Genomic DNA, 26310 nt, shown 5'->3' on the forward strand with positions numbered 1-26310 from the left:
TTGTTTCAAATTATTAGTAACTGACATTTATTCCATGCACACGTGCTTGGTGTTCAAGCAGATGTTAAATATTTCTTGTAGCATATTGTGGGACCAGCAGGGCGGCGGGTTCCTGCCTTTGTTACCCGTTGCATCCCCTGCTTGTTCTGGGTGCACTTCTTTAGAAGGGGGGGAATAGGCGCGCGCCGGTAAAGCTTGTTCTGCGCAACAGACATTTATTCTGTCTGTGCGACGGAGGTATGGACTCACACAGGAGTGAGTGAGATCCCCACTCTGGGAGGGCGCGCGCGTATGCTAATCGATAACGGCCAGGTTTTCTAAAGATCCCTCAGGCCTTCGCATTTTTGCAAGTACATAACAAGGTTTGTTTATTGATTTATGTATCTTTATATAGCGAAAACAACATTACCCAAAGTGTCAGAGCACTTTACAATAGAACGAAAGAAAGTTACACGAGGAGTTTAGAGTAACAGGGTAGGAGGTGACAATATGTATAGCTACTACTTTCACTCATGGTGAGAGTTACGTATTTACAAATTACAAATTCATTACAAATTACATATTTAGAAAAGTTGAAGCGATTAGGGATACATAAATACATATTACACATTTACATAGTTGAAGTGGAAAGGTCGTTATAGCTCTTGAGAGTATCATGTCAGTCAGGGTCACACCATCAAATGTGAAGGCGTATGCCTTGTGGGTAGCTTGGTGAGGAATGTTATCGAGCAAAAAATGTCTTTGGAAGAGAAGAGTTTAAGGTCCCTTTAGAAGATCCGGAAAGAAAGATGTGGCGGTGCGAAGGTTTGAAAGGTCCCAAAGGTGACATAAGTGCAGGTGTAGGGACTTCATTGTTTTTAAAGGCACCCTCAAGGACCAACCTGAAATCCCCATTAACTCACCCAGCCACGGCCCATGCAGGTAAGAGCGGTGGGTCAAGGTCGGAAGGGGGGGGGGCAGGGGGGGATTTCGACAGACGAACACGAGGGAAATTTAATTATTTATTTAGCCCCGAACTCACCTGCACACCAGGGAGCCACCAACGCCCCGGTAACTGCTTGGGGAGACAACAGCGACCTCCCAATGAGGCAAAATGTGTGTTCTGGCACATGACCTTAATTCCTTCACAAAGTCTTGGATCCCTTATTTGTCAGCACTGGGGACTGCATAGACATGCATCACCATTAAATGCTATGTAACACTGAAAACGTATGTATGATCATCAGTTAGGTTTTTTGTGTTTGAATGCCAAGTTTCAAACTGATGTAAACCCGGGTACACCCTGCTTGCCTGCCTACACAACACCTCAGTCATGTTCACTCATTCCCGGATAGCCACCCTCAACAAGCACATTCATTCTCATAAGGTCTAGTCACTCCGTGTGCATACGCATGGCAATAGCGCAGTCCTTTTCAATCAGGAACAATCTCACCCTAGGGACAGACAGCACATTGGGCGTGGTCAGACCTATTAGGATCAGTCATCCCCACAAGCAGTGGTTGTCCACATCTGGCGCAGTCACCACTGCCGTGCACATCTGCCCATTAACCACAGACACAGCCAATCCTTCAGAGGGGGCAAAAGGGAAAGAGTCAGAGAGATTGACAGAGGTACAGATAGCTATACAGAAAGGGGCGGGGCATGAGAAAGACATAGAAAGAAAGAGCGTGAGGCAGAGAGTCAGATAAGTAATAACTAGGCACGAGAGACCAGGAAAGTGAGAGACTGGCAGAGAAAAAGGGTTAGTCAAGGGGGGAGAGACAGACAGAAAGAAATATTTAGAAAGGGCAGACAATAGCAAGGTAAATGGAAAAGGAAGAGAGATAATGAGATGGAAGTGGTAAAGGGTAGGCCCTGCACAAGGAAAGAATGTGCCACAGGCAGGAGAGTCAAGGAGAGATGAAGACTGAAAGCAAGGAAAGCTGGACTGTTAAAGAGACAGAGAGGCACACACATACTTGTGCAAAGAGTAACAGTCAATAGAAAGAGAGAGAGAGAGAAAAGGAGAATGGGAAAGGGACAGATAATGGAGAAAAAGCAAGATTCAGAGAGGGAGAGAAATGGAGAGGCAGAAAAATAGAGAGTAAAAGAGGGTTAATATGGATATATATAAATATATATGCACAAAAAAACAGAGGTTACAGGTATGTTATAGATAGGCTCACAATTTACACACACAAAACTAGGGAAATTCAGCAGTTATAGTTAATTATCTCAAGAAACTATAACTTGTGCCTCCACCATGCACAGTTTTCTAATCAATAGTTTTATAGCAAATATTGCAGTGATATCAATGATGTCATAGTAGATGTCATGAGTAATGTAATATGTGAGGTAATTAGCAGTGCTTGGCGAGGGCGTGAGTTATAGTTACCTTAGGGCACGAGTTATAGTGTCTTGAGATAACTCTAAATAGAACTGCTGAACTTCTATAGTTATGTATGTATAAATTGTGAACCTAACTATAACGTCCCTACAACTTTTGATTTTTAGTGAACTTCTAAGGTTGTTTTAAATTCTATTTCCTTACTATATTGTCCCTGTAACCTTTTTTTCTTCAGTACATTTCTTTGGTTTTAATTACTCAGCAGGTGGTTGGCCAAAGTCAACCCCCACATGCAGCCTACTCCACGTCTTACGCAGGCTTCAGCCATGCGCAGCCAGGGGTTGGCCGCAGAGCCTGTCCTGTCACCAGGCCCTATGCCCAACCCCCTATAGGCAGCCAACCCATGTGGGGGCACACAACCCCCCTCCTTGGATTGATTTCAGGCCTGGGGCCCCATCTCCCAGGGCCCTCAATATTTTTTAGGGGTGAGGATATGTGGACTACCTCCCTACGCTGTATTTTGGCCCCAGGAACTCCCATCTTCCAGGGCCTGGCTGTATTGTAAATGGGGAGGGTGGCACACAGCCCCCCTGGGCTAATGAATGGCCCGAGGACCTTATCTCCAAGGGCCTGCCATATTTAGAAGGGGAAGGGGGCACACAGCCCCCTACCCCAGACCAATTTCGGCCTCAGAGACCCCATCTCCCAGGGTTTGAACATTCTATGAAGGGGAGAGGGCAGGCAGTCCCACTCCCCGTGCTAATATTGGCCCCAGGGACCCCATCTCTGGGGCACGGTCAGTATATGAAGGAAGCTTGTAGTCCTCATCCCCGGTCCAATATTGGCCCTGAGGACCCCATCTCCCGGGGCCCAGCCAGGGGGGGGTGGAGGGGGGAGAGGGGGTGCACGCCACCCCTCTCCGGGCCAATAATGGCTCTATAGGGCCTGGTCAGTAAGTGCCCGGGAGCCCACCCAAGGCACCTATTGTCTCTTTGTTGGAGGCTGCAGGGGGAACCTCAATGCCCCGCTGTCCTAATTGGCTCACTAACTTCAGCAGGAGCCGGAATTGCTCCTGCTCGCAGGGAGCAGCTAAAAATGTTTCACAGTGGGCAGGAAAACAGATGAAAAGTCCGCTTCCAGTGAGCAGGAGCATTTTTAATGGGAGCAGGCTTAGTGTTTGCTCTCGCTTAGTGGAAGCTTTAAAAATTCTCAGGCCAAGTGAGAGGAAACACAGGTTTCCATGACTGTACTAGGGAAGGCAGAGCAACTGCTATGTCCTGGGGGTGGGCACTTTGGGACATAGCTGAAGCTGGTCCTGGGGGCTTAGGTCCCCTAGGGGCCATTAATTGCTCACGGAGGGGGGCCGTGCAGCCCTCTCCCATTTTTTGATACAGCCAGGCACTGGGGGTCGGGGTACTAGCGGCCAAAAATGGGCTGCAATAGGGGATACGTAACCCGCCCTCCTTTTTGGATGGCCGCTGACCTAGAAGTGACAGGCCCTGAGGCTGAAATCAACCAAGGAAGAGGGCCACACAGCCCCCTCCTCCTTCTGTATTCAGCCAGGCCCCCAGAGATGGAGTACCCAGGGCCAAAATCGGCCTGGGGAGGGTCGTCACATGCACGCCCTTCCCCCATTACATAAATAAATCGGCCCTCTGGCACCTGGCCCACCCGGGGGGATTATAAAAAACAAGCACCAGAGCCTGTACTTTAAAAGAAATTTATTTTGGTTTTTTGAATCCTCCGCGAATGACATTTTTGGCTCCAAGTGGAGTCCCTGTGGGACCCCACCACCAGGCCTAGCGTGTCAATGTATTTCTACCATGGCAGTTGTCTTTTTAAAAAAAAAAATTCTTGGGACTCGGCTGTCTAAGTCCCAAGATGGGTGCCAGCACTTCACAGTTGAAGTACTGGCAGCCAGTCAGATCTCACCATGAGATCTGTCAAATCCGCAGAGGCTACTCGTCCCGGAATATCTATAAATCTTTTTTCTTTAATACCTCTAAAACTACTGAACAAATTTACACCAGATTACAAACAGCACTCTTTCTGGTCCAATATATAGCTTTCTCCCAAATTGGGTGTAATTCCGTTCTTCCGTTCAGCCGTACAGGACATAGTTGCACCTAAAATCCCTAAGGAAATTGCATAAGGAAAATGTGTTTTTACAGATAGCTGCTGATGTGATTGGCGTACTAGTTTTGAAGATTTTGTGAAGAATCACCAAATGGTGCCAAAGTTATAAGCAAAATCAGAAAACACTTTCTTTATAGAAACTAGCTTCTGCCTCAAGCTACCTACTGGTTACAACAAGTAGGCCCACCCTCCCCTTTATTTAAAAGAGTGGCCCTGGGGGATCGGGTCCAAGGGCCTAACAAGATTCGGGATGGGGGCACATGCCTCCCCTCCCCTTCAATGAAAACAATGGCCTTGGGGATGGGGTCTTCCAGGGCCCAACAAAGCTTGGGGAGTCGGGCTACAAGATCCCCCTCCCTTTTAAAGAGAAAAGGCCCTGGGGATGGGGTTCCAAGGGCCTAATGAGTCTTGGGGAGGGGGGGCACACGGTCAGCCTCCCCTGGAAAAGACCCTGGGGGATGTGATCACCAGGTCCAGGCCTTGTGGGCCACCCACTGCAGCGCACGACCAAAGGCATTGTGCAGTTTTGGTTTGGCTGCCTTTGGAGGGGTTGGCCACAGGCCATGCCTTGTGGCCAATCCCCATGGTGCACGGCCAAAGGCGTAGGGTTACCTGAATGGGGTGTGTTGGCTGCAGGACCTGGCTCCCAGCCAGGCTATGTGTCCAACACCCTACCATGCTCGACCTAACGCCCTGCGCAGTGTGAGGTTGGCTGCCTTTACCGGGATTGGCCTCCGGGCCCTGTGCATCATGGGGTTGGCTGCATGCGGGGGCTGGCCGCAGGCATGGCCAAAGGCGGTGTACGGTGACGGGTTGTATATATTAAATATTACTTTACTTAAAAAAACAAACACGAAATTCACTGAAGAAAGTAGCATTATAGTTAGGTGAATTTGTCATTACCAACATTAATGTTTTGAAATTAAAAAACACAGACATTCGCCAGTCATAGTTATTAGAGATAACTATAACTTGCGTCCCCGTCATCCACTGCTTATGACTTCACATATTACATCACCGATGACACGTTTTATGACCACATTTATGACATCAAATTACATCATTGATGACATCACTGATAACATCGTCCAATGAGTGTGCTTGTTTGTTTTATAGTTTACACAGTGGCAGGTAACTACCATATTACTTTTCTACCTAATTCTGTACAGCAGGTGTCCAAAATGCATGTGTTCCTACAACACCATTGATGTGTAGCGGTATCGATCCCATTATAAATCTTAGTATTGAAGAGTAACTCTGAGCGCAGTTGACAGATGACGTGTGTCCATTATGTTCCACACAAGGTTGTTGGTACTGCAGAAAAGGTTTTCAACAGGGCAAAGGTTCTACACACTACATACTTATTATCGTAAGCAGCCTTGAGTCATTAGACAGAATCATTTCAGCATGAAAATTTCTACTTAACATGGAAGACTGTGTGCACCAGGTACTAACCTATGTAAGAGTGCTTGTTTTGCTTCAGAACATGGGCTATCCTTGAAGATTTCACCAGAGTTCGAAGGCTGTAGGTAGTATGATCTTTAGTACCTTTAGACCTTGGTTATATTAAGCGAATAGTTGCTCTTTGGACAAGTATTGAATAGAGTGTACACTGTGCTTCCTAGATATTTTTGCAATATCATATTGCAATCAAATGTTTACCTGGTCCTGGAAAAAGTTCCTAGGCCCCAGCCCAATATCTCTCACCCCATCAATCTGTGACCGGCACTTCATTATCACTGACATCTTCAATCTGTGACTGATCCAGCTACTTATGTCCATTGAAATCAGCAAAGCATTTTACCAAGAGGATTGCACCAGAAGCTGGAAACGTAAAACCTGCTTCTTGGTAACTCAAATGCTTCTGATTATAATGGTGTCACCTTGTGTCCAAAAGGGCAAAATAAGTTCAACTCAGAGCCTTTGTGGCAGCTGTGCTGAAAGGGAAGAAACAGCAATTAACAGACCATACTGACTTACCTTAGAATATTGCTAAATAATAATGTTAATTCTGGAGCTATCAACTCCCTCTGCAGTGTGCCTGATCGTCTTACTATCTGCGTAGCTCTGGATTGTTCTAATAGGGGCAAGGATGTGGCTTAATTGCTTGAATGGCTGACTTTGAAGCTGGGAAACTAGGTTCGAGTCTGGCAGGAGGCTCAAACATCCTGTTATTCTGGGCAAATCACTTAATCTCCTCATGTCTAAAAATGAATGTGTGTGTCTGTAATGCTACTGGTGCGCATGTAAAGCGCTCTGATACCTTCGGGTCGGGTCAAGTTCACGCTATATAAAACTCCCAAAAAATAAATCAAATTTCAGGCTAAGATGAGCAGTTCTTCACACAACACATCAGTACGTGGAAATCCGCAGTGTTGCATTGCATGAAGGGCTTGTTTACTAGGAGTATGGGTCAGTGATGTCATCAGCCACCCTTATGCTAGGAATAATCATTTTCTGCATCACAAAACATGATTTAGCACTGCACCACCAGGAAAAGGTGAGTGTGATTGGTAATCAAGGCAACCCACCAGTACCAATCTGTGAACAATTGTCACTGTGATATGTGTCATTTTGTGGAAATTATTTGTGGGAAAATTAAGTGATTTTCATTTTGTCCATTGTTTGTGCCTGTTTTCATTTGGTGAAAGCATTTCACACACAGTTAGGACGAGCTACTTTGCATGAATGTAGCTTGGCCTTGCTTACAATCCTAGTGTTTTTGTGCAGTTGCTGGCTCTTTTCACCTCCTTTGCTTATATAACTGGTGGTTTGTGACACAAAGCCATTTAGTGCTGCCCTCATTTCAACTTTTATTGCGAAAGTGCTTTTTCACGTAAAAGTTGGTCGAGTGGCACCATTAGGGACACTCGAGTGACTGAGCTAAGGTCCAGTAAATCTGTGCCTTAAATCTGGTTTACTCATCCCAGTTGCCATACTTCTGTTCATTTTACTCAAATAGATAGGATGGTACTACTTGCTGATATCTGTGGGTGATAGTATCCCTAGATATACTTGGTTATTATTAGTATTAATATTATTATTATATTATTATTATTGTTATTATTATTAAGCGCTCATTAACTAAGGCATCTTAACTTCGACGTTTAACTTGTGTCACAAATAAAATCAAAGACAATACAATTATAAAACAAATTAAAAGCTAGAAAAAAAAGCACAAAATCATAATATACATCAGTCTATAAGTAGGCTCCTCCTAAAAAAGGAGGCTAAAATGGGAAAGCTGTTTATGAAACTAAGGCTTTAACACTAGATAGCCCCGGGTCACTTTTTTGAATCTACAATCATTTCTGATTATTCTGTTATCCTGTGGAAAACTATTCCAAATTCTGGCATCAACTGGTTCTATGGATCTTGGGTACTCTGGTCAATAGAACTGGATTGCGGTGTTCTAGATGGACCTTATGAAGTAACCGGCTCCAAGAGGAAAGAAGGTACAGTCTTATAGAAAATTCTATGCACAAAGTAGGCAATTTTCAATTCTGTCCCTTTCTCAATCGGCATCTTCCCAATTTTTCTCCAGCTCCTGAGATGTGTTATAAATTCTTTAGGTCCCAGATAGTTCTTACAGTCTTGTTATGGAGGTGCTGGAATTTTGCTAGGTTGGGGTGAGGCAGGCCCGTATAAATGGAGTTGCAACTGTAATGTGAGAGTACACAAGCACCAATTACATGGGAAAGCTTGTTTCTGGGAAGAAAAGTTCTTATTATCCCAAGGGTTTTTAATATGTCAAGTCCTGTGGTCCAAACCTAATGTATTTGAGGCAGGAGTGATAGGCCCTGCTACAAAAAAAAACTAGGCTCTTCACCAAACGACCAGGTACAGGTGTTTCTTCCACTTTCTGAAGCCAGAGATCAAAAGATTAACTTTCACATGGTTCATCAACAATATGTACTTCAATTTCATCTTCATTGACTTCAAATAGTTATGGGTCCTCCAATTTTGGATGTCAATAAGGCAATGTGATGCTTCACAATGGCGTTTCAGAATTTTCATCAAATTTGAAAAACTGTTGAGTGGTATTAGCATATGAAAAAGTATTGAATTCATGATACTTGATCAAGTTACTCAGCGGTTGCACATATAGGTTAAAAAGAATAGGTGATAAGCCTGATCACGGCAGCATACCGCATGTCACTAAATTTTCAGGCAAACAGAAGGTTGCCACAGCCACTGACTGAGACTGGTCTTTAAGAAAAGAGACAAATCATGGTAAGGCTTGTTCTTTAAATCCCGTTGATTTAAGCAGGTGTAACAGCAGTTCATGGTCAACTGTATCAATGGTTGTGGAGAGATCAAGACACAAGGGGCCATATTATCTAGAAAGGGTGATACATTATCATATCGCCGCTTTTATCGGCAGGAAACTGCAGCTAAAGCGGCGGTAATGGGCTTGATAATATGCCCTTGTAAATTCCCATAGAAGCCCAGGTTCTGGTGTTAACCTGGGTTTCTATGGGGATTCACAAGGGCATATTATCAAGCCCATTATCGCCGATTTAGCGGCAGTTTCCTGCCGATAAAAGCGGCGATAATGTATCGCCCTTTCTTGATAATATGGCCCAAGCTCTCTCCTCTTAGTTCCTCATTTTGCCCAGTTCTTGATTGGTCGAGACCTGCCACTAACATTACTTCTGTACCATGACTAGGATGGAAACCTGCTTGATAATTATCTAAAATTCTATTTGCTTCAAAGAGGTTTGCCAGCCAGGTTGCAATATGTTTTCTACCCTTTGGACATCAGAGACAACGGAGTAGTGGGCCTTAAAATGTTGGGGTCTTCATTATCCTTGTTCCACTTACTAGAGATCAATATGTATATGTAATTCAGCTTTATTGTGTCTGATTAATTTGCCTTTTGCTACTGAAACCCTGCTCCAAGACCTGAACACACACATTTGTATCTGTGTAACATAAAAGCTCTTCATTTAAACCCCCTATCCCTTACAGATACAGGCCTGTTTCAAATGTGTTTATCTCTGTAAGCTGCTGGAGAAAGCTGTCCCCAAATAGATACAAGCTGTGGTTGAGCAAACAAGCTACTTCATCCCTCATAAGTGGTGTTTCATCATTGCCCGAGTACCAACGCAGTCATAGTTGCTCTGGCTGATGGTGACACCCCGAGTCTTCTGAATGTTTTTTGACATTGCCGCCTCACCTGGCGGCATCATACTTTCTCAAGTTTAGAAGAGGTTTGAAGACTCACCTTTTCCAGTGAGCATTTAATTAGCACCCTAAGAAGGTCTGTTCCCTTAGTGATCATCTCAAGGTCAGAGTTTTCCTTCTTAATTCATCAGAAGACTTAACCATTGCATCTACAGACTACAGGTGGCACAATGGCGACTTGAAAAGACACTGAAGTTCTGCAGACTTCGGCTTCATCCACAACTGTTGCCCCAGTGACTTCAGTCTCTGTGTTCAGACGCAGTGCATGCTTTATACAAGTAATAATACATTATATAAAAACACTCTGCCAATGACATCAACACAGAATGAATTGTATTATTGTCTTGAGGATTATGTGCAAACCCCTTAGAGGTAAAGAGAAGTATAACTCCAGAGAATAGAAGGGCTTTGAGTGGTAAGAGTGGAGGTTGTGTAAGCCAGTCACAACAGCATTTACAAGTCCAACTGAGATTTGATTATAATTTGAGCTGCTGTTATTAGGTGCTCAGGTGAAAGAAATGGTTTGATTATTTTGTAAGACCCTTAGGTGGGATCATTACTAGGGCGGTGCCAAGAGTGATTCCAGGTGGTGTTAAAGTGGAAGAATGTTAACCTCTCCGTCCTCAGGATCAGCTCGTGGTACAAGTAGGCCACCTCCAGATCTATCCAAGCCCAGAATGCTGTAATAGCCGTGGGCTAGAGAAGGATCAGGTGAGGGCAAAATAATAAACAGGAAGGAAAGGAAGGGGACTGCAGGGAGGGAGAGCTGTGAAAACATAAACAAACAAGGGATTGGTGTCAATGCTCATAACAGTACTCTGTGAAGCAAGCTACCAATCCGACTAGGCTATGCTATACCTGTATGGAGAATGCTGAACGCCTGAACTCAGAAGATGCCTCTCTATACTGAGGTTACGTAAATCAGCATGTACTTGCCTTCCCCTGTAAGTACAAAAACATGACTGTAAGACATCCCCCCCTAAGACCCTATAAGCACTCAATACCTATATGGGGGAAGAATAACGCTACGTACCCTAATCCTTGAACTTCAGAGCCCTGAAGAAACGTAGACCAGGTGATATGGATTGCGAAATACGCATACAGTAACTCCCTCAAATTATAGTACGGGTTACGTCACCCAAAAACAATGGAGACAAAGGTTACCTGAAGCCAAGATCTTTTCAGGTGTAGTACTCCCTTCGTCCCAGGCAAGAAATCAAATAACGCAGACCCTCTGCAATAGCCGGTGCAAAAAGGCTGTCCAACAGAGGGTCTTAGCAACTCAAATCAATACAACAGTTTCCTCCGCAATAGCCGTAGCAAGAAGGCTCGCCAACGGAGGAAACGGGAGAAGTCACAGCGTGTTCTCCGCAATAGCCGTAGCAAGAAGGCTCGCCAACGGAGACACGCAAACAGAACCAGGAATTCACACTGTCTGTCCTCTGCAATAGCCGAAGACAAGGCTCTCCAACAGAGGACAGGACTGAAGAAACAGCGCTGGAATAGCACTCAAGAAGGGTGCTGTGGGACATCAATAGCACTGACAAAACCTCACCGCACGGTCGACAGGAACGCCCAAAGAAACACGAACCGGAATATCCGACACCGGCTCCAGGAAATGGCGTCTATTTATGCTCCGCCTTTCAGCCGCTAAGCCTTCTGGGACTTGTAGTCTGTTCCCCGCGGTAACCGTTGATTCCTTGAGGCGCGATGAAATCTGACAAAGAAAGAGAGAGACAGTGAGAAATCAGGAATGTTTAGGTGTTTTAGCATATCTGGGTTGAAGCGCTGTTTGTGTTTTGCAGAGAATGTGACAGTTCCCTGACAGTTCATGGTGAGGACGGTATCAGACTTTCATGCCTGAATGATTACCACAAGAGATGTCCCTTGTCAAACTTTCTGTACCTTGGTGCATGTTAAAAAGCTTATTACTCAGGTTCCCTTTTTCTGAGCCACAGCTGAGAGTTTCAGATGTTCCTGAGTTTACTTTTATATTAGTAGTCTAACTTGACACATAAGCTGTACATCGCTTTGTAGGTTTAACGTTTTCAATTTCTGGTCAGTGTATGCTTGTTATTCTGTTTCATCCCTCACCACCTTTCGATTCAGCATTTTTTGGGTATGCATCTGCCATGCAATTCAGGTCTGCTTTTCACGTTTTCAGAAAGATTCTATAGACCATGGAAATCTTCTTAACTTGAAAATTCTGAGATTTTGCGATACACAATATAGGGGGGGGTTGTGTTGTCCTGAGGTTTTCGTACAACTTATTTTTAAGCCATGATCCCTGGCTTGAATATAGTTAAAGATTTAGTGGCTTGAATTACTTGAATGTTAGAATTCACAGTATGTAGGAAATATTTGTAATTTAAGTCCGAGAAATGAAACGGCACTTTGGCCGTCCATCTCCAGGGCTTCCATAAGTGAAAACATTTGCTGTACATTTCTGCCATAGCATAGTGAATCTAGCACATTTTTCCCCTTCTTATAATGAACGGGACTCTAAACTAGTTAAATATATTTTTTAATAAATTTATTTTAAGATATCGGGATGGCAGATTTGGTGAAAAGGACATTAGGAGGCAGGGTACGGGACACTTTGTGATGCTAAGTCTAGGCAGTTGTATTGAGGGAAAATAAACACCCGTATACGCCTACCTCCACTGGTGTTGATGTGGCATTTTTTAACTATGCTTTTTAAATTGCTTGTGTGCTGAGATGTAATGACTCAGGGTGAGGGCACCCTCCCAGATCAGGGCAGATGGCTGAGGCGGTCACTTGTAGATCCAGAGGAATTTAACCTGTCACTTTTCACCGAGAGTCGGCATAAGATGTGTACTTGTTTGGATACAAGTTTCCCAGGGGAGGCGATTCTGAGTGCATTTGTATGTATCGTCCAGAAGGTGTCTGCACTGCTTTTGGTTACCGCGTTAAAATCCAGATTAGATCACCCTAGAAGGTTCGACGTAAATGTCTTTAAGCGTCTTTGCATCCTGAAAGCTGCTCTAAAACAGTCTCCTAGAAACAGGGAGCATGTTGCCCAATGGCGGAAAGAATATAAGATGGCTTTTAAGAGGCATAAGCATATTTTAAGCAAGTCCGCATGGGAGGATCTAGCCCAAGCCAGTGAATTAAGAGATAGCGCCCTCTTTTGGCGGCTGGTAAATATGCCCTGTTTTGCTGAGCCTGCAAGGTCCGCCTTATGCAATCATATTCTTGGCAGCAGTGGGTGGATCATTTTAAGGGCTTATACAATTTTGGTCTCTCTGATGCTGAGGTGGGTCAGGCCGGCTTAATGCTGGGAAGACTTAATGCTGTTTTTACCCTTGAGAAAGTTTCTGAGGGCATTCCGGCTCTATCGTGTAGCAATTGTTACTTTCTGCCAGTGTCCATGGTCACATACTTGTGAATGGCTGTCCTGTGGTGTGTTGAAAATTCCTTCCAGACACGGGGACAAAAGGGTCTTGGGTGTGAGGCAGGGTGTTTCTCTCTTGAGCATAATGTCTTGGGGGTTGCACTCAGCCCTTCTTGGGCTTCAAACGGTAGACCTAGGACTGTACCCACCCACTTCCTGGCTGCTAAGGCTTCCTGTCCTGCACCCCTGACCAATGCAGCACACACCTAGGCCTGCCTGCTCTTTGGTACCCAAGAAAGTTTGGAGGCAGACTTAGGAAGCAGGGATGGTTACACATGGGACATCCTCCACCCACAGGCTGGCACTTGACTTGATATAAGAATGTCACTTTCAGAACCTCTCATCAGAACACTCCTGGGCCTGTGGAAGATTCAGAAGAAGGACTGCTCTGCAGTCTGAAGAAGGAAGACTGGACTTGCTTGCTTTGAACCCAGAATCCCCAGAAGTAACTCCAAGGATCAGTTGGATGACCTCCTGTTTGATCTACAGTGGCACAACAAGCTTCCAAAGGCCTCACTGCAACTGCCCATCTGACCTGCACCACCTGGACCTGACTGAGCCCTGCTGCTGGCCTCCGCTGGAGTGAGTCCTGATACCCATTATTGGCGCCCCAGGTTCTGGACCCTTGACCAGCATCAGAGAGTACCACTACTGCCTCAAAACAAAGCTACAGGTGTAAATCCAGATTTCGGGGCACTTTGGGAGCATTCTGCTTGCGTCACCATCTGTCACCCCTTCTCCCTCTAATGTAAAGTTGTGCTAGCGGCCTGCACCTGATGCCATCAATACCGTCCTTGCAGACCCGCCAAAGCGAAACTCTAGAAGAGGCTCCTCGTGTGGACTTGGACTCAGAGAAGATGATCTATCTATCTATCTATCTATCTATCTATCTATCTATCTATCTATCTATCTATCTATCTATCTATCTATCTATCTATCTATCTATCTATCTATCTATCTATCTATCTATCTATCTATCTATCTATCTATCTATCTATCTATCTATCTATCTAGCCATCTATCTAGCCATCTATCTAGCCATCTATCTAGCCGTCTGTCTATCCTAGGTAAAGTTGAGTCAAGGTTATGGGAAACAAAAAACAAACAAAAGTGGCATTGGCCTGTCATGGTTAGTTACACAAACTATAACTCCAACTCTACCACTAAAATATTGACTCACCCACCAAAAGCACTGCTCACAATGTTGCACATGATGTGACAGATAACTTAACAAATGTCATTGACAGCTTCACTGGTGATATTAAATATCACCTTTGCATTGATATTATGAATAATGTTACTATCAATACAGTGGAATTTCTTTATGTGGAGAATTGTTGTGCATAGGTATAAATATTTTGAGATCGTAAGGAGCGTATTTTGAGGGTGACGTTGTTTTCATAGCTGGGGAGAAAGTTACAGTTTGTGAAATAACCAACTGGCCCATGGTACCAATTGCCAAGATTTCTGGGTAATATCTGACGAGAATCCATCCCACCTTCCAGAATGCAGAACTGCCCAAATGTAAGTGCCCAAATGTAAGTAGAAGTTCCAGACAGAATTTAAGAGGGAGAGCAAGGGGTGAGAGGGAGAGAGTATATACCAGATAACAGTATAATAAAATTTCTCTTACGGGGTCTGACAATTTCAAAGACCAAGTTGTTTGTACATTTCAGCAGAACCTCGAGACAGGACTATTTTACACAGGCTACCTGTTCTGAATTTTATTTTCTGCATGCTTATTTTTCGTTAGTTAGTTTGAAAACTGTTTTTTGTTCAACCAATGAAATATGCATTGAAAACAGAAAGTGAAATGTATACTGTTTGGTTGACTATTGTAAAAATAAAACAAAAAAGTAATTAAGTTGGTAAGAATATTAAAAGATATCATCTGTTTTGTTAAAAAACACATTCGATCTGTAGAAGGCAAATATTGTTGATGCTGTCTGTTAAATCTAACAGTGGACACTGGTTGGATTAAAATGTTTAGGTTTTGTTAACTCTTCATGAGTATATTGGTGATACTGGTAGTAATGTAACAGAGGCACACCTCATATACATGTACAGTCAGATAAGAACACAAATTTGGGGGATTCAAGAGTACCTACAATTTTTACAATATCATTTAAAGTTGGTGCCTCTCGGGATACATACGCAACCTACTACCAAAGGTGCACAATAACATAAGGTATGCCAGAGACATTCCCTATGTAACACACTTTTTATGTACAAAATATCCCAGCACTCCACTGTAGCTATTTAGGTCAATATTTGTTACACAAAGGACATTTACTGTGCATTGATCCAAATGTCATAAACAGCCAACAATTTAGGTTCTCACAAAAAAAGGTATTTTATTACCAAGCAAAATATAGATCATTTCCATATTTAAAGGCAGACATAAGGTATTACAAAAAGTTTCAATGATCCATGACCAGGAGAGGATGATAGATATTATAAAGGACTAATGATAATTCTGTGTCCTCCTCTTCCAGGTCCACAAGCGACAACAGCCGACACGTGTTTCGTCACGTCATGTGACTTTCTCAAGGCTGTAATGATAACAGTAGTTTCTCATTGGTGTTGTACATGAAATTTGCAATACTTAAAGTTAGCAGACAAGTTTAAATCTAAACACTTAGAAAAAACTCATCATTATCAGATTGTCAATTCAAAACATTTTTTTAAACCTTATGTGAATGTGCAGTAGCTCAGTTAAAAACAGGAAGGTGAGATTTGAAACAAAGGTAAGAAATTTCAGAAGATATCCACCATATTCCACACCCTTCATGTGAGAGGGACTAGTATTTACCTAGTCCTGGTTAAGAAAACATTTATAGAGCCCGCAAACCTTAATGCATACAAGGGGAAGACTAACCTTCTAGGTTCCCCGAAAATCAGAATGTAATAACTTGGCCTGTGTTGTTCTTCGTTCATCACGACTATAACTTTTTGATCATTGATCTAAAAAATATAATAATGGATATATGGAGAGACAGTAATTATACCATCCACACTTCTTGAGCTGGTCTTAATTATATGTTGAATTAAGCTATTCCACTCACATTGTCAGTTTGATATTTAGTGGTCAGATTTGATCCTGTCTGTCTATCTTGATCGAGAAGAAAGGCAGCATAGGTATTCTCTTCTCAAAAAACCCAAAGTCGGAAGTACAGAACACACTACAAAATATGGGGAAAGTGTATAAAAGGAGTAGGTTGTCATGTTCTATTTTCGGTTCATGGTCAGACCAACTTTGTTTTCCCCAAATTTTTTTAGCTTTAGCTTCCGGACAAATTTGAATAGATCGACATGAACACTCACAAAATCAGGAAATGCAGTTGGACAAAAACTTAGTCCCTTACTCAAAACTTTTTATCCTGTTCTGAGAGCACAAGGTCAGACAGATTTACTATTGCAACATTTTCATTTCCAGTATTATTCGGAATGACATTCATAGAGCTGGAGAGCGGAGTCACTTGTTCAGATTTTTGGATACACTACGAGTTGTCGCCCCTTCTCTTGGATTTGTGTTTTGACCCGCCCCTCCTTGATTTTTTACATTTTGTTGTCCAAAATTCGTTCAACTGCCCTTGCAGTAGCGTTCCATCTCTTCTAAAAAAGATGAAGAGTTTGGTTTGGAGGATGGTCCCGATGTAGTGGACCCTAATCCCTCCTCAGTGGTATTCTCGCTATGTATGCTCGATGCATCAGATTCACTAGATGAGGGTATTACAGTAGTTGTCTGTACAGGTTCCTTAGATGATATGGAGTTAGACTGTAAATCATCAAATTTCTTTGCAAAGGTGAACACTCTACCGTTCTTGTAGTCGTTCTCATCCCTTTTAAGTTTTCTCATTTTCTTCTCTTTAATGTAGAGTTGATGGGCACTAACAATATCCTTCAGGATTTTGTAGTTTTTTTACAGTTACTTCCTCTAGATTTAAACTTTTAATCTCAGATTCTAGTTTTTCTATTTCCAACAGCAAGGCCTCCCTCTTTCTCTCTGCATGTCTTATTAAGATATCCATCATTCTGTAAGAGAAGGTCAAGTTTAACTCTTCCCATTCTTCGTAGTAACCGAACATTGGGGTACGGATCAGTTACTGTGGAGGCGCCCGTGTTAAGATTGGGGCCTTTTGGACAATCTATAGCAATGTGAGTCCTTCACGTGAAAGACAACACTAATATAGTCTGACTATGAACCGAAAATAAAACATGACAACCTACTCCTTTTATACACTTTCCCCATATTTTGTAGTGTGTTCTGTACTTCCGACTTTGGGTTTTTTGAGGAGAGAATACCTATGCTGCCTTTCTTCTCGATCAAGATAGACGGACAGGATCAAATCTGACCACTAAAAATCAAACTGACAATGTGAGTGGAATAGCTTAATTCAACATATAATTAAGACCATCTCAAGAAGTGTGGATGGTATAATTACTGTCTCTCCATATACCCATTATTATATTTTTTAGATCAATGATCAAAAAGTTATAGTCGTGACGAACGAAGAACAACACAGGCCAAGTTATTACATTCTGATTTTCGGGGAACCTAGAAGGTTAGTCTTCCCCTTGTATGCATTAAGGTTTGCGGGCTCTATAAATTTTTTCTTAACCAGGACTAGGTAAATACTAGTCCCTCTCACATGAAGGGTGTGGAATATGGTAGATATCTTCTGAAATTTCTTACCTTTGTTTCAAATCTCACCTTCCTGTTTTTAACTGAGCTACTGCACATTCACATAAGGTTTAAAAAAATGTTTTGAATTGACAATCTGATAATGATGAGTTTTTTCTTAGTGTTTAGATTTAAACTTGTCTGCTAACATTAAATATTGTAAATTGTATGTACTAGACCAATGAGAAACTACTGTTATCATTACAGCCTTGAGAAAATCGCACGACGTGACGAAACACGGGTCGGCTGTGGTCGCTTGTGGACCCAGAAGAGGAGGACACAGAATTATCATTAGTCCTTTATAATATCTATCATCCTCTCCTGGTCATGGATCATTCAAACTTTTTGTAATACCTTCTGTCTGCCTTTAAATATGGAGATGATCTATATTTTGCTTGGTAATAAAATACCTTTTTTTGTGAGAACCTAAATTGTTGGCTGTTTATGACATTTGGATCAATGCACAGTAAATGTCCTTTGTGTAACAAATATTGACCTAAATAGCTACAGTGGAGTGTGGGGATATTTTGTACATAAAAAGTATGTTGGTGATAAAAACATTGTTTTACAATGGTCAAGACCAGAGGAATTAGGTGATCTGTGACTGTAAATTTACCACACAATAACTGAACGTGTCTCATAAGTCGCTGCATACTTTGCAGGCTGTCTCTCTCAAAGGGATAAAATAATACTGCCAGAGAATGTGCCACATTCCATGCCATTCCATGCTTTTCCATGCCACATAATTTAGACAACCCTACCACAGCATGTAATGGAAGTGGAACTGGCAGGCTGGCATTGTGAAGTTGACCACGATTGCACAACTCTTTTACCAAAAGCTGGTAGGTTAATTTAGATCTGCTATTAATTTCTGACGTATTTTACCCTTTTTAGACTGACATTTGTATTTTAATTGTTGATTTGCACATGTAGCGCTGCTGCATAGTCTCACTGTTTAAACTGACCTACGGTGCCCGTATGTGAGAGCGGGCCAGCTTCCACAAGGTCAGCGTTCTAGAGATTGGGCCACGTGGGGCATAAAAGAGCATACTGACGCAACTGCGCAGGGGATGCATGCAGCGGGCCTGCCGAAGGCGCTCTAAAGGCATGCCGGTCAGCGCCTGTTAGCGTCTGGAACACAATGCGCCAGGACCCCTGTTCGTTTTACCCCCCATGGTTATACAAGAGATCAGCTACTCGCCCTGGACAAAGATAAGGGCTGAACTCCCCAATATGGGATGAGAGGAAGGGGGACCCCTATCACTGTAAAGAATGTGGATTCTCAGTGCCATGCAGGAACTAAGCAGCTAATCTCTTACGGGGCCATGATCCGGTATCTATGACAGGAGCTACCAAACTTTTAGATAGTGCTGCTGGTACCTTTCGTACACTGGAACACCCTCACGATCCCTGTTGGAGGGTAAAAAACAACGAGGAGGGTGAGCGAAGGCCACTTGCATGCCAATTGCTGAACACTAGATCACTGATCAAGCACAGATTTGAGTTCGAGCACCTGAAGCAAACTTCCAATCCGGACCTGGTTTTCCTGACTGAAACCTGTGCCAAGGAAACGTTTGAGCCCCATTGGAATGAGACACTGCCAGTAGGATATGAATGGTTCAGTTTGGATAGGGAAAGCAATAGGGGAGGCGGCATTGCTATCATATATCGCTCATGCTTTAAGGCCTCCTTTGACCCTATCCAGCTGGTGGTCGCAGAAGCCATGATGTTTAATATTAAAATTGACAACACTCGGTCCTGAATCCACAGGGAAGACAAGAAACCTAGGGATTCTGTTTGATGATCAGTTAACCTTTGCAGGCCAGTGTAATCTCCTGACCTCATGTTTTTCTCTTAAAGGTTTTGCGTAACATCTTACCTTTCATTCCTCAAGACCTTCGCTAAACTGTAGTAGTAGCACTGATTCTTTCAAGAATAGACTACTGCAATGTGCTATTTTTAGGCATTGACAAAGGTCAAGTGCTAAAACTCACAGCCTTGCAAAATGCAGCTGCGTGAGTGTTACTTATAATTCCAAAATATTTATTTGTTTATTTATTTATTCAAGAGTTTTATATAGCGCTGGCTGGACCCGGAGGTATCAGAGCGCTTTACATGAGGTTCCACGAAAATTACACTACAAAATTACATCAGTTCCAATTTACATCAGTTGCTAGACAAACAAATGCAAGAGCATAGAAGACGAGATGATTGAAGTGTAGAGGGGAAGGGGGTAAGGGTAAAGGGATGGGAGGGAGATACGGCCGAGAGACGAAAGGAAAGTCTGTCCACAGTCCGGCTGGGTAGGTGACGGTCGAGGGGAAGTCCCAAAACCCATCTCCTCTATAGCTATTAGGTAGCTCCACCAGGCATTGGCCAAATAACTCGGTCTCAATGGGAGAAAAAAATTAAAGAAACATGGAGGGCAAAATAAATGGAGCGTAGTGGGGAGGGGGCATGGAAGGAGAGAAAGGGGGGATAGGGGAAGAGACAACAGGGAGAGACGAAATGAAGTCTGTCTAACGGCCGACTGGGTAGGTGACATCCAAGGAGGGAGTCAACGGCCCAAATCCCCTATAGCTAAACCAAGTAGCTCCATCGGGCATTCGACAAAATAGTTCAGTCTCAGTACATTGAGAGAGGAGAGATGGAGAGACAAAAATAGAGGGAGGATGTGGGAAGAGACTAAAGGAAGTCTGGCTGAGGACCGACTGGGTAGGTGACGTCCAAGGAGGGAATCCCCGAACTGTCACCCCTATAGCTAAACCAGGTAGCTCCATCGGGCATCAGACATAATAGCTAGATCTCACATGACGAGGGAAACTAACAGATAGACAGGGTGGGGACTAAGAGCCAGGACAGGAGAAGGCAGAGGTCAGCAGCAGGCAAGTGGAGAGGAGTAGAGCCAGGAGATAAGCAGGGTGGGAACTAGGGCCAGGACAGGTGGAGGCAGAGGTCAATAGCAGGAAGGTGCAGAGGAGTAGAGCGAGGTGGGGAGGGGGAAGGTAGTTCGGCAAGAAGTTCCCATGTATCTGGTGGGCTATAGTTGCCAGCTTAGCCAATGTGCGGGTACTCGGGTGATTCTCCGGTGCAGTCTCAGGTACAGTCAGGTTCTGCATGATTTTTGGTTTCCCTATTTTGCAGGCTGGCATATCATCCCATTTCCAACAGTATCAGGGAGCTCCATTGGCTCCCGGTTCAGAAGCTCGTCTAATTCAAAGCACTGTGTTTTGTGCACAAGGCTCTGTATGGAGAGGGTTCTCAGGACCTTCAGCAACTCTTTCGCTGGCATATCCTGCGTCAAGAACTTAGGTCAGCCAATAAAGGATTAGTCCAGGTCCCAAAAATCAGTAGAGCTAGATGGGGGGAAGAACCCTCTCCTACAGGGCGGCTAAACTTTGGAATGATGCCTGTCGCAATAAGGCTGAAACCTATCAGAGCTCTGTTCAGTAGTAGGCTTAAAACCTGGCTGTTTCCAACTAAACCAACTTAATCGTGCATACTCCACACCAGTTACCACAACACATTACAGTTCAGCACCAAGATGCCTCGCCTGTAGTTGCGCTCTATAAATGTTTTTACTTACTTACATACTTACTTATAATTTTGGTCACTAAAGAGTGGTTTTGGGGCTGTCGTGTAGGAGAAACCCATATTTCACAGGGGCCCATGAAATATTTTTCACGTCGTGGGTTCTTATGAACAATGAGTCTTTATACTATAACACTTTCTTCAATACAAAACACTCAAAGAATCATTTGCAAGGTTATGGATCTCTGAGATGGCTTACAATACCCTTTTAACACTTTAACACATGAGGCACAGGGTCAAGGCTGATTTGCATATGACCATGTCTGAATTGGGGTGGTATGGTGAGCAAAAAAAAGATGGATTTAGGCCCAGATCTCTGTACTGGGGTGAATGTATGACATTGTTCTGCATTCTGTCCATCAACTGTTGTTTTTGAACAAGTATTTTAGACCATATAATACATGGCCTACCAATTATACGTTCGCAAAAAATATCAAGTCATTGATCCCTTACTTCTTCATATGAAAGAGCCTGCTTCTTCATATGTAGAACACAGAAGAAATCTCTGCAGTGCACAGGTCGACTCACCAAGACCACCAGCTAGCAGTTTGTTGTAAAAGCATATATAGAGAATTTTAGGTCGGTCCCTTTTAAAATAGCTGTGGATGATGTGCTGTAACCTTCAGAGTGACCCCTGCAACCGTTTAATGAATTACAACTGTACACAAATTAATATGCCCCATAAATGTCTCAGTTCTGCTAATAACTGTTATCTAGTTGCAGGAAAGTAATTGAAATTAGCTAAAAATGTAGCTTTCAGGGTAATGGGTTAATCAGTTCTGACTCTTGACCTGCTTGTCACACTGTCCGCTGGCACGGGCATCCTCAATGCTGAAGTCACAACTGGACTGTAACAAACTATTACCGTTGAGAAGTTAGATGATTTTCTTATCACTGTATTACAGGTGACTAGTAATGTCAAAAGTAGACATGTTTTATACATTGAAAATATACATATATATATGCATATATATATATATACTAGCAGCCCGTCCCGACGTTGTCCGGGAGCAACAGGCTTCCCCGGCCCCCACCCGCCCTGACATTGTCCAGCAGCCCGGCCCGTCCCCCGCCTGCCCCGACCCCCACCTGCCCCGACCCCCGCCTGCCCCGACATGGGTCCCCTTACCTCAGCCGCCGCTCCTCCCGCCTGTCCGCTGCTGATATACTGCTTTAAATATGTCTGTTCATCTTTGCAGAGGTGTACAGCTGATCAATCCGTTCTACAGAGTGTACATTGGCTGGGAAAGCTTACATCATAGCTAATCTTTTTGGCCTAGAGGTGTGTTAATGATTGCTGTTTCACCATAAAAACACGGGATCATTCTCTTTTCTCCTGCAGCCCGGGCCCCCGCCCAGCCCGTCCCCCGCCTGCCCCGACATGGGTCGACTTACCTCAGCCGCTGCTCCTCCCGCCTGTCCGCTGCTCGCTCCGCCGCTGGCCTGTCCGCTGCTCCTGACGTCAGCCCTCCTCCCCAGCGCCATGTCCGCCGCTCCCTTACCTCAGCCGCCGCTCCTCCAGCCTGTCCGCTGCTTGCACCGCCGCTGGCCTGTACGCTGCTCCTCACGTCACCGCTCCTCCCCTGCGCCATATCTGCCGCTCCTCGTTGCGCTACTGGACGCCGCTCCTCCCCGCGCTCCTGACGTGAGCACGCACGTCGCGGCCGGCGCTACTCCGGAGGGACAACTTTTTTTTTTACTGTAAATTTTTTAAATAACGTTTTTAAAAAAAAATTATATAGCCTATAACCATCTACACACCCTGACGATTCCAACGGTGTATCGGGTGTGTGGATTGGCGCTGTGGTTCCCGAGTTTACCCGCCTCAAAGGCTGAAAGTTCTTCCTTTATTATAGTAGTATAGATATATATATATATATATATATATATATATATATATATATATATATATATAGAAGAAGTTGCCTGACAAAACACATATTCACTGGTTTAATTTATTGGTATAGTGCAAACGGTCAAATTCTATGCCTTTACCAAAGTACTATCACAGTACAGACTTATTACTTTGATACATCACTAAGTCTGGGCGGTGAACTCCACTCCACTTGCGGAGTTTCCAGAGTTTTTTTCCTCGCTCGCGTTCGTCAACATCAAGTTGGCGAGTGCAAGTGAGTAAAATCCAATTCCTGGCGAGATTTTTCCTCGTTCGCGATGGTAGCGTATGCTCACAACCACTTGCGTTGAGAAATCGTCCGTTCGCATTGAGAAAGGTGCTGTTTGAGTAAAAATCTACTTGAGCGGCCTCAGTGTAATTTTTCTTCTAAATGTAATACTGCAATGTTGTTTACTTAGTATCAAGGTTCATTTTAGACCTAAAAGTAACGTTTTACCCAAAAAGTGTTCTTATACATAAAAGTGATTTTGTAGCAAAAGTGATTTTACCGAAGAATGTGCTTTGTACTCATAGGTATTCGTGACTTAGGATTATGTAGCACCAAGAGCGGTTTGGTGGTCATTGGGCTGTCAACGAATGTGATATCATACTGATGCCTAATGATGATGGACGGAGTGTTTTAGCAATGCAAACACTCACCCCCAATCAACTGGTCTGGGTTTAATCCATCATCATTCTTTAGCTCACTCCGCCACCCCACTTCAGACATGGCCATATGCAAATCAGTCTGACCCTGTGCTTCATGGGAACAGTCCAGCCCGAACTGCCAAGCCAGGTTTTCCCTGGACCGAAAACAAGCATCCTGAGACTGATTTCGGGGTCATAACCCTCATCAGCCGAGCTATCTTGAATCCAGTGGCAAAGTGAGCAAGGGACCCACGTCTGGGCATACCCTGCCAACTTAGGGCGAACAAAACAAAACCAAAGGGGATGATGGACGGTGAGTTTGAGCAATGCAAACACTCACCCCCAGTCAACTGATCTGGGTTTAATCCATCATCATTCTTTAGCTCATTCTGCCACCCCAGTTCAGACATGGTCATATGCAAATCAGTCTGACCCTGTGCCTCATTGGAACAGTCCAGCCCAAACTACCAAGCCATGTCTTCCCTGGACCGGAAAATGTGACATCTTACCACTTCCTTTCTCTCTGTACTAAGTGTGCATCTAAATGTGATACAACACCCTTCCTGACTTTGCTGAATGTGTTTGTGCATCTACACGTGATGCTGTCTATAGCATGTATTTTTGCATCTTTGTGCTAAGTGTCTGCACACTCTTAATAACATTGCAGTAAAGATGACTTTGCAACTAAATGTGAATTTGCAAATAAAGGGTTTATGCACACTCCCTTTTAACCTGCACCACATGTGATTTTAAATGTATGTGTTTTTGGTCCTAAAGGTGATTTCCTCTCCTAAATATGTTACCACCCTACTGAATCTAATGAACTAAAAATGATTTGCACCTAAATATTATTTTGCCCCTTAATGTATTCTTGCATTTAAATATCATTTGTATTCCTATAAGGGTTTGCACACTGTTTGATCTTGCACCAAGGGAGATCTTCCACCTCAGTGTGATTTTGCACTGCAATGTGTGTTTGGTTATAAATGTGTTGTACCAATCCTACTTTGTGCCACTGTGTGTTGATTTCACACCTAAAGTTTTTTTTGTACCAAAATGTTTTTTTCCACACAAATTTGGTTTGTGTTCCTAAATGTTTTTCACACTCTGGATGATGTTGCACCAAGGGTAATGCTGCATTTGATATGCTGGCATTCAAATGTGAGGTAATACTCTTTTACATCTGATTTCAAATCCAACTACTGGATTTTCTCTCTGTACTCGGTTATACTACCAGCTATATATTGCTGCTGTTCCATACTGAATCTGTTCCTCAAGAGTAATACAGTGCACGTTTATCTTGTGATCTTACTATGCCGGCAAAATCAGATTAGACTCCATAATTTAATAACAACTCCCAATCCTAATCACCTGTGGCTTTTCAAGATTACCCTTAAATACCACTGACACTGAGCCCTGAGCCCTGATGGCAAACCTGGAAATCTTAAATAGTGACAAGCTCCATCATCTAAGACTGGGCACAGTTACATTCTATCTTCTCTATTTTATTTACAAATGACATAATATTCTGGGCCCATTCACCATGCTTTTTCTTCATTGTCTCATAGCTCACATACCTACATTTATGGGAACAAACGTAGTCAGTCAACAACTTTATTTTGCTTCGTTTCCTTAGCATAAAAAGTACATACACAAAACCAGACTTAATTAAAAAGCAAAAAGTTCATAAACAGTAATAAAAAAGTTATTTAAAAAATCATACATTAATGTTTTCCCGTAAAAAATAGCATATCTTAACATGCATTTGGTTTTAAAAAAGATTAAAAAGATATTACATTAAAACAGTACATGACTGGATCATTGGTAAAGAATCAGCGGTCATTCTATTGACCCTTGTGATTGGTCTGACCACCACACCATCATCTTCCTCCTGTCCAGCACCCACAAGACATGGACACCTCAACCCGTGATTCCCAAATAATGGGTTGAGACACCAAGAACCTTGATCACGAGAAACTGGCAGTGCGTTGTGAGACCAACCCACCCCCCTCCTTCAGTGCACTTCGGTCGATAACCTAGCGGATCAATACTCCTCAACCATATCAGACATTCCTGACTGCCTGGCACCACTAAAATTAAAAAGAACCCAGATCAAAGACAGAAATCCCTGGTTCAGCGGATCCCTCAACAAGGAGAGATCCCTTTGACAGACTGAACGTAACTGGAAACAATACCCTTCAGCAGCACATCTAAAACTTCTCCGCCATGCCAGAAATGCCTACAATAAGAAAATCCTCAACTCAAAAAAAAAACTTTTTAGAACTGAACTGGAGAACGCCAAAAACCGACCTCGCAAGCTGTTCGACTTGGTCAAACACCAATCCAACAACCTAGCGAAAACCTCAAAAGAAACACCTAAACCCCTAATAACAAGCGAGGAATTCTCTTCCTTCTTCTGCGACAAAATC

The 26310-nt window shown here is 43.3% G+C and overlaps 1 protein-coding gene across 1 annotated transcript in view; it reads left to right on the forward strand.

Moving 5' to 3' along the window:
* The window catches only part of SLC18A2 (solute carrier family 18 member A2), a 416215-nt gene that overhangs the window by 14060 nt on the left and 375845 nt on the right, over positions 1 to 26310 (forward strand). The window lies entirely within an intron of this gene.

This window comes from Lissotriton helveticus, chromosome 5_1, assembly GCF_964261635.1.
Source record: "Lissotriton helveticus chromosome 5_1, aLisHel1.1, whole genome shotgun sequence".
Taxonomy (NCBI): Eukaryota; Metazoa; Chordata; class Amphibia; order Caudata; family Salamandridae; genus Lissotriton; species Lissotriton helveticus.